Consider the following 9178-nt stretch of genomic DNA (forward strand, 5'->3'; position numbering starts at 1 on the left):
TCAGCCTTGTGTTAAGTGGCACCTGATCTGATTTGGGTTAACTGGGATTAATTAGCACAACCAGGAGACACACCAAAACCACTGAGTGCTGGAACCTGGTACTTTTTAATGTTTTCTATTCTAAACCTGAAAATGAGTTACCATGGACAAGCTGTGAATCCTGCCTATGTGCTGAAGTGTTAAGTACTCCTTTTCATCAAGTTACCACACAAAAAAATGAATAAAAGCCTTCTGATCTTGGCCAGTCATGTCTTCTCCCTCCATATCCAGTATATCCTCTTTTCTACAAAGAGTTTCTTCTCAGAAGCCCCTCCTCAGTGGCAAAATGTAACCATTTGTAAGTTTTGGAGGCCCATTTTCACCTTTCATTCCTCATGATGGTCACTTCCTGGGTGAGATGAGACTTTTCCCAAAAAGCTTCTCATCCTGTAAGGCCTTAGAAGAAAACTTTGGTGTGTTGTTTTCAAATTATCTGCAGAATGCCAGGTTTTAGAAAGGCTAATTTTAGGAATGGGGAGACAATCCAAGTTCACTCCCTGGAGAGCTGAGAGTGTATATCTACAGTGTACATAACTTCAAGAAGCAAATTTACATCATTCACTCCACTTTGATGCAGATGTTAGAACTTCTCCTGGAATTTCACTACTGTTCTTGAGCCTTCAGTCACAGATGTATTTTAACCTTATGAGAACTGAAATATTTTTTCATATGGGCTGAGACAGCTATTTTTTTCTACCTTTTTAGTAAGTAAAACTGTATTTAAACTACAATATCTGAAGCAAGCCTACTCATTTAACAGCAACTTGAAAGGCACAAAAGACTAGGGAAAACAAAATTATTCAACTAATGAAAAAAAATCTTTTAATTTTGAGCAATTACCAGTCAGCGATAGGAAAAAACCTCCCAGTACCTCATCTATTAAAGAATTGCCAACTAAATACACCCCAAAAACCCCTCATCAGTACATTCAGGGGAAGAGCTGCTTCATTTAGTGCAGGGGCACAGCCCCAGCTCTCTCTAATTACACATCACTCAGTGAGCTCGCGCACAGCCCAGCGTGTTCCTGGTGACAGCAGTAAACAGGGGCTGATGGAAACTGCTAATTTAGAAATTAGGCACCAAAAATAGAATCTTAATCTGCCACTCCAGCGAGTCTGACAGCAGAAGGGATCCATTAATCTGAAGTTTCCCAGAGCAGCCAATCTGGTCTCGGCCAGGGGTGTGTGACAGGCAGGTTATGGATGAGGATCTCAATGCTCCACCATTCCATGGACTTCTGGGAATATCCTGCACTTTATTCTGCCCCAGCTAGCTTGAGAAACAAAAATGTCCCTTCAATCTGATGTATTTAAGCTGAATATTACTTCTCTTTTGGTGCAAATCTGTTTGCTGTCTGTCTATTAAGTCAGTGGTAGATCCTTTCATCACTAATGACTGAAACACCTTTGTATGGACTTTGTGCAGCCTGAGCTCAGCAGCATAAAAAAAACCCCCAAAACTGTCCCTTCATTGCCAATATTTAACATGGAAAGAGTCCTGCAATTTTGGATCTCTGCAGTGCAATAATTTTGAGAGGAGTGGGCAGGCCTGCACAAAGAATCACCTGCTGTGGCAGAGCCTTACTGCAGTAATTCCAGTAAATAAATTCAGAGAATATCAGGAATGAGTGATCCTAAAGCAGATATATTGGTTTGTTAAACATGTCCTTGATTGGTGAGGTGCTGCTGTATTTTAGTAACAGTGATTTCTTCTTCCAAGGAAAAAATAAGCACACAACACATCTACTTTGGGTAAACACAAAGAGAAATGAAACACTGAGAACACACTCCTACAGTAAGCAATCACTAACATTTAAATGCATGGATTTTATTGTTAAATTAATATTAAACTAATTAATGTTGAAGACTGGTCAATAAAAGTCACAAGTTCCTTTGCTGTTTATTAACATGCCATCATAAAATACATGGACATATAATTCATGTACTAAAAAATGTGTACATATATGTGTGTACATATAAAAAATGGGGGTTTAATATATAAATATATTTAAGAATTTGTATTCTTAAATATATTTCTATATGAAACAGTAAGTGTATTTCAAAGAGATGACTCCATTATGTTGATTCCTGCCTTTCTGAGGAAACATGAAGGAGCAGTCTTCTTCCTCACCTGGGGATGAATAACTCTGCTCTTACTCAACTGCAGTTTCATATTGTTTCTCCTCTCCAGCACGAAAACCTTGCACAGAAATAATTCTTTGTGGTATCTGAGAGGGAGACAGCCTCCTGAGACACAGAAAAGTGATTCACAAGAAGATGCATTCATGCCAGCCCATAACAATATCCTGTTTGTGCAGCCCCTGAGCCCCCAGCTCTGCAGCCACCCAGAGCAGGGTGAAGCCCATCCCACCTCTCTGCCCCTCCAGCAAAGCCCATTAAAGTTAGAACAGCCTTAACTCAGCCCAACACACACACACACACAGAGCGTTTTCCTTCCAATCCCTCTGCAAGTTTAGCCTAAATTCAATATGTTTCCACTGTAGGCTATGTTTACTGAAATAAAGCTACATTCAACTATGGGCAACCTGTCTTTGAACATATGCTGTAGGCAGCAATCTAGCAGAGAAATGGGCGACAAGCTGTGAGACTAAACTTTTATCATCGGCTCCATAAATCAAGATGAAAGCTATAGACTTCCTCCTGTGGACCTCATACAGCCTTGAGAAAGAAAGTTAAAATATTTAGATTGAAAGAACAAAATAATATAAAGAGAAGAGAAGAAAACAGCTCAAAGTGAAAATTAGTTGAAGCATTTGTCCAGTACTAAATAGAGTTCCCAAGAAAGCACATTTTAATGTATTTTTTTAAAGATATACTTGACATCAATTGCTAATTAGTAAGATTAATGATGTCTGGGCCATTCAAAAGTCTTCTTTCTTCAGTCCCATTCATGTTGTTTGCACAGAATTCCCACTAATCCAACTGTACAGCAAGTTATACCAGCACAGCTTTAGTGCAGCAAGTAAGAGAGTCTTCTTGTAATTATCACCTGTCAGCTAATTAAGCAATTTACAGCACATCATATAGGCAGGTAATAGCACCTGTAGCCCCATAAACAATAAATCCATATAGATTCCATTAAGTTTCCAACATATATAAAATTACTGTAGAGAATGGGGTTTGCAGTGATGTTTTTGCACTGATAATGAATACAAAACAACTGTCCTTTGTGATCTCTGGGGAGGATTTCAAAATTCCTCAATATCTGGTTAAAAGAGACTTTGCAATTCTATTGAGAGCCCAGCTGCAGAGCTGCCCCAGCCCGGGCAGCACAGGAGGGACCTGGAGCTGCTCAGAGAGCCCAGAGGAGGCTCCAGCATGAGCAGAGGATGGAGCAGCTCTGCTGGGAGGAAAGGCTGGCACAGCTGGGATTGTTCACCTGCACAGGAGAAGCTTTGGGCTGAGCTCAGGGCGGCCCTGCAGGGCCTGAAGGAGCTGCAGCAAAGATGGAGAGAGACAATTGCCAAGGGCTGGAGGGACAGCACACAGGGAATGGCTCCCAGTGCCAGAGGGCAGGGCTGGATGGGAGATTGGGAATGAGGAATTGTTCCCTGTGAGGGTGGGCAGGCCCTGGCACAGGGTGCCCAGAGCAGCTGTGGCTGCCCCTGGATCCCTGGCAGTGCCCAAGGCCAGGCTGGACACTGGGGCTGGGAGCAGCCTGGGACACTGCAAGGTGTCCCTGCCATGGCAGGGGTGGATGAGGTGATCTGTATGGCCCCTTCCAATCCAAACCATTCTATGATTCTATCCATTTTTCCTACCATTTAAGCCCTCCCTCCCTGCATGGCATTACTTCTTTCACATCAGAAGGATAAAAGAATAACCTTACATGGAGCACTGGCATCATATCTAGAAGCAGCATGCAAAGGTAGGGTTTAGACTTCAAAATAAATAAATACATAAATAAATAATTCATCCCCAGGCCAGAGATGTCCTCTGAAATCCACAGAGCAAAGCTCACCCCTGGTAACTCCTCTTGCCCTGCACGCTCCAGTCCCATTGATCTCACCAGGGGATCCTCTCAAAATGAGAGCTGCTTATTAGAGCTCAGCTTCTATGTGCACATCTAAGAGGGGAATTTTGTCCTTCAGACAGACCTATGATCAAGACATAAATTTAGACAAAAAGGAAACAGGAGTATGTGAACTACTTTTGCATTTGCACAAGCAAAGGGGGTAACAAGACAGGAATGGGAGTGCCTTGAAATGACCTTTACATCTCTGCACACCGAAACTGGGCACAGAAATGTGAAAAATGTTCCTGTTTTACCAGAAGCAAATACCAAATTATGAAGTTCATTACTCCAAGCAGTAGAAAAAGAAATTATTACAACAATTTTGCCCTTATTTTTCATCTGCTATTTGTCATGTCCTCTTCTACTCTCTCTCTAATATTATACAGGTTCCATCTTTTCATTTAATCCTCCCAGTCTTGGAAATAACGAACCACAAGAAGTCAACAAGAACCTTCATACTTACCACATTTTCTTGTGAAGGCATCAAATAAAAAAGAGCTGTAATACCTTTCTGACTTCCATTCCTGCCAACATGGCTCTGACAGAACACACATTTCAGAGACCTCCTGTATATTTTATTTCTTTTTTCTTTGAGCCTTCTCATTCAGAGCTATTTAAATTAACCATCTCAGACTAATGGTAAAGTGCTCAAGAGCTAAGTACAAACTATGACAATATTAGTATTTCTTCCCTTTCAGAGCATTATGTAAGGTTTGCTTTACCTCCTGATATGATACCTGATACGGCCAGGACACACCAAAACTATTCCTATTATATAAAAAGGCAAATTTTCCTTATTTCATTTAAACCTAAGACATTTTCTAAATTCAAATTAATATGCACGCACTTTGTATCCTCTCTGACACAAATCTGTGCAAGGTGCTATTTACAGTGTGCCTTTTTACCTACCTACAAATTCTTCTATCAGCAGATAAAAGAGATTTATTGTCAAATTCCCATTTTATCTTCCAACATTTGCCTAGTGGGAAAGCATAAAAGAGACAGGTGACCTCGTGTTTGGGGGTTTGGATCAGTGCTTAGTAATTCCCTGAGACAAATCCTACTTAAGGAGCAACATTCTTGTGGGTTTTATTTTTATTTTTTGTTGTTGTTGTTGTTGTTGTTTTTTTTTTTTTTGTTTGTTTTTTTGGGTTTTTTTTTGGTTAGATCTAAATATTTGACACCACTTTTAGAGCTACCTTTTAGAAGGTGGATTTAACTGTTAAAAATTATAGGGGGAAAAAACCCCATTTGTTTCTAAAACTCAGTGCAGATATTTGAGTTTAATTTGAAACCTTTGTATTGAAGTAAAATAGACAGATGTCTTGCTAATTCTGGTGTGCCAGGGCATGGTGTGCTGCTGAGGGGAGGAATGCAGAGATTCCAGGTGCTGGGCATTTGTGTGAATAAGGATGTGCAGAACCAGAATATTTAACACTCCAGCATTTGCAGACAGACAATTTCAGACTTCAATCTCCAGACATCTGGACTGTAACCACGGGAATGCAGTGAGAGGACACTGCTCCTCAGCCCCGGTGCCACCCCACACCCTGGTGCTGCTGGCTCTGCCACACGGTGACACGAAGCAGTTTCACAGGCTTGGAGAAAAGTGACAGTGCCTGGGAGTGTCCTACTGCTCAATTTGTCACTGCAGACAGCCTCTGCCTCACCTCAGAGAAGGGCTTTTGAGGAAACTTCGTGTGAAAGAAAGGACACTGAGAATAAGTGCAGGAGTGAGGTCACAAAGCTCTAAGGATGTCCTGCTGTTCTTCCTTTCATCACCATGAACCTGGTACCCTCGACAGGCACAGCTCTATCCTACCTTTGTCAGCTGACAGTGGGGAAAAAAGAGAGACCTTATCTCCTACTGATGTTTCCCAGCTGTCATCCGGCTGGAAAAATCCTGCCTTCACAAAATAAATTCAGTAGAACACTGTTTTTGGTGGCCTTGATAAAATGCCTGTGCAGGCTGTGCTTCTCCTGGGGGCTGTGGGAGATGGAGATGCAGGCTCTGCTGGCCCTGTGCTCCCAGAGCAGCTCCAGATCTGTGGCTGCAGTGCAGGAATGAATCTGAAGAGAGAGAAAATAGTGGCCATGGCCTGACTGGATGTCACTGTCTCAGGGGGAAGGGAGGTGCTGTCGCTGCAGAAACAGAGAGCAGTGAACACACACAGGGAAGTCTGAATGATCCAGGCTAAAACAGTCCAAATCCTACAGCAGACTTGAGATCTCTGGTTTTCAAAGCAGATCTCAGTAAATCTCTGAGAGAGCACTGTACACACTAACAGTAAATCTCCGCTAGAACCACACAGGAAAATGTAAATAGTAAATGATATAGTAAAATGTCATCGTGGAGCATTTTGGAGCAGTATTTTTAGCTTTTGGTGCTGGAAATCAAAAACTCCAGCCCTTTGTGTTCTAAGGAAGAGAACGAAAAGCAGCAGATTTAAATGCAGATAAAGCAAAGGTAACACCTGCTGTTACATGCTCAGTTACTTGAGAGGAAGCTGATGCCTACATCAGAGACAAGGAAACATTGACTGCACAGCTCTTGTAAGTGCTACGAGTGCACAGGAACTACACAGCCCAACTGCAGCAGCAGGAAGGGAAAACCTGCTATTTTATTTAATAAAAACCTTCATGTTTATTAAAATCTTCATTTTAATTACTTGTTATTTCCTTTAAGTTGTCATCTTCCTGGACTTACAATTTTACATTTCTCTAACCCATTTGAAATGGATGATTTAAGAAACAAGGTGAGATAAAAAACTTGAAAGCAATAACATGATTCATCTGAATCAAGCTCTCTTATCCTCCACTCTGGTTTATGACTCCAGATGCTGCATCAACCACCTGGCCTCCTCCTTCCTCTGCTTTGGCCCTAACAGAATATTTCAATATTTTGCTTGTGATTTTATTAAAATTTGATGTTTGAGTGTTTTCCCATTTGGATGAGACAAATTCTAAAAGCTACACAATGCATTTAATAAATCACATTACTTGGCTGAAGAGGTGTTATCCTGGAGGGAAATTACTTTATATAATTCCTACCTACAAAGAGCTGGAGAGGGCCTTCTTAGGGTCTGCAGTGCCAGGAGCCAGGGAATGGCTCCCAGTGCCAGAGGGCAGGGCTGGATGGGAGATTGGGAATGAGGAATTGTTCCCTGTGAGGGTGGGCAGGCCCTGGCACAGGGTGCCCAGAGCAGCTGTGGCTGCCCTGGATCCCTGGCAGTGGCCAAGGCCAGGCTGGACACTGGGGCTGGGAGCAGCCTGGGACAGTGCAAGGTGTCCCTGCCACGGCAGGGGTGGCACTGGATGGGATTTAAGTTCCTTTTCAACCCAAAACACTCTGGGTTCTTGATACTGATGGCTGCAGGGGCCATACTGAGGTATCAACTCCACATAACATGTTTTTTCCCTTCACCCATTATCTCCATCAACACCTGCACCATCCACTGGGATTTATTCTCTCTACTCTTGATTCTCTCACCCCACCAGAAATGTAGGACATCAAACACTTATTCTTTCAGGATAATTTCTACTCTAAAAGACGTGGTTTTGGTTGTGACTGTAATTTTGAATAATTACAGTAATTCTTGTGCATTGTGATACATCCAGCCACTGGATGCCTTGTTGTGCTTGGTCTGAATTTGTACATGTCTCCTGGAACAGCTTTTTTGAATTGTGACCTGTGTGACACATTAAGGGCATGGCTCAATCATGCCACGGCCACTTTACCAGAGACCTGCATCACCTGGGCCTGTGAGGAAGGCATTAAAGTGGGGTAGGGGCTACTGAAAGCTGCTTCCAACAGCTCTTCCTGCTCTCCCCCCAGCTGCTGCCTTTTCTCTTCTCAAGGCCTTAGTCCCTGGCAGGGTGTCTCAGCACTGCTGGTGTCATCTGTCCCATCCTGAGACAACCCACAAATGGAGTTTCATTCTCTTGCTGTTTTCATGACATTTGAATCTTTACTTTGGCAGCCATTAAACCCAGTAAGAAGCAGTCAGTTTATAAAATATTGGTATGCACAAAGTCACCAAGACAAAGGCAGCCTCTCTGCTGAACATGGCACTGCAAGTGACAAATCTCTTTAAAAATTAAACTCTTTTCTCCACACAATCCACACAGAAAACTCAGATCAACAATAATAAATACTTTAGAGTCAAATGTTGAGCCAACATGAATAATCCAGTGTGCACTGCAAAAATGAAACCAGGAGAGCAAATAAAAACAGTCCTTCAAATTAGTATAAAGAGGAAAAGATTGGTTTGGTTTTTCTTAGGAGTAGAAAAGTAGGTATGTTAACCACACTCCCTAGGGATGGTAAGAACACAAGAGTGATGCAGAAAGGCTCCTCCTACTTGTTATATAATTAAAGTATAGATATAAAAGCTTTTGAAAATCCAGGTAATGAGCACAACCATCACTCAGCCCATCCTGCCAGTTTGCCATTCTCCTCCTCCTCTCCTGCCCAGTATTCAGGGGAATAAACAAGTCACCTAAACATGCAAACAGTTTTGTTCACTCTGAGTGGACACCTAAAATGTGCCAAAGAGCTTCCCAAGACAAACACATCCTTCCCCACAAACTCCCAAACCCTGGGCTGTGCAAAATGCTTTTTGAGTGCATTCTGTGCTGCTGTCCTCAAGCACAAACAGCTTCCCAGGAAAACACCGTGCACTTATTACATCTTATCTCAGAAGAAAAGCCAGCTTATCTACAGGCAATCCTGGGAGAGTTATTTCATTATATTCATCTTTATGCATTTTAAAACTGCATGCAGTGCACAGGTCAGGCTCAGCAAAGTCTTGGCTGCAGAGCCACAGCAGCAGGACCCTCCCTGGGACTCTAATTGCTGGCAGAACTCCGCAGCTCTCTTTCATATGTGCAATGTGGGGATATTTTCTTAGTTAAATGCTGCCTTGCCTTTTGATCCTGTTCCTGCTGATGATGCTGAGTGATAATGATCTGTGCATCTGGACTATTGATAGATAGAAAAATTAATAGCACAGTTAAAGCTAGTTGGGAACTTTTATTTACTTTGACCTAAATTACCAGAACAACAGAAATTTCAATGTGACTAAAAGGCAGGAAATTTAAAGGT

The sequence above is a fragment of the Passer domesticus genome, chromosome 12, assembly GCF_036417665.1.
Source record: "Passer domesticus isolate bPasDom1 chromosome 12, bPasDom1.hap1, whole genome shotgun sequence".
Lineage (NCBI taxonomy): Eukaryota > Metazoa > Chordata > Aves > Passeriformes > Passeridae > Passer > Passer domesticus.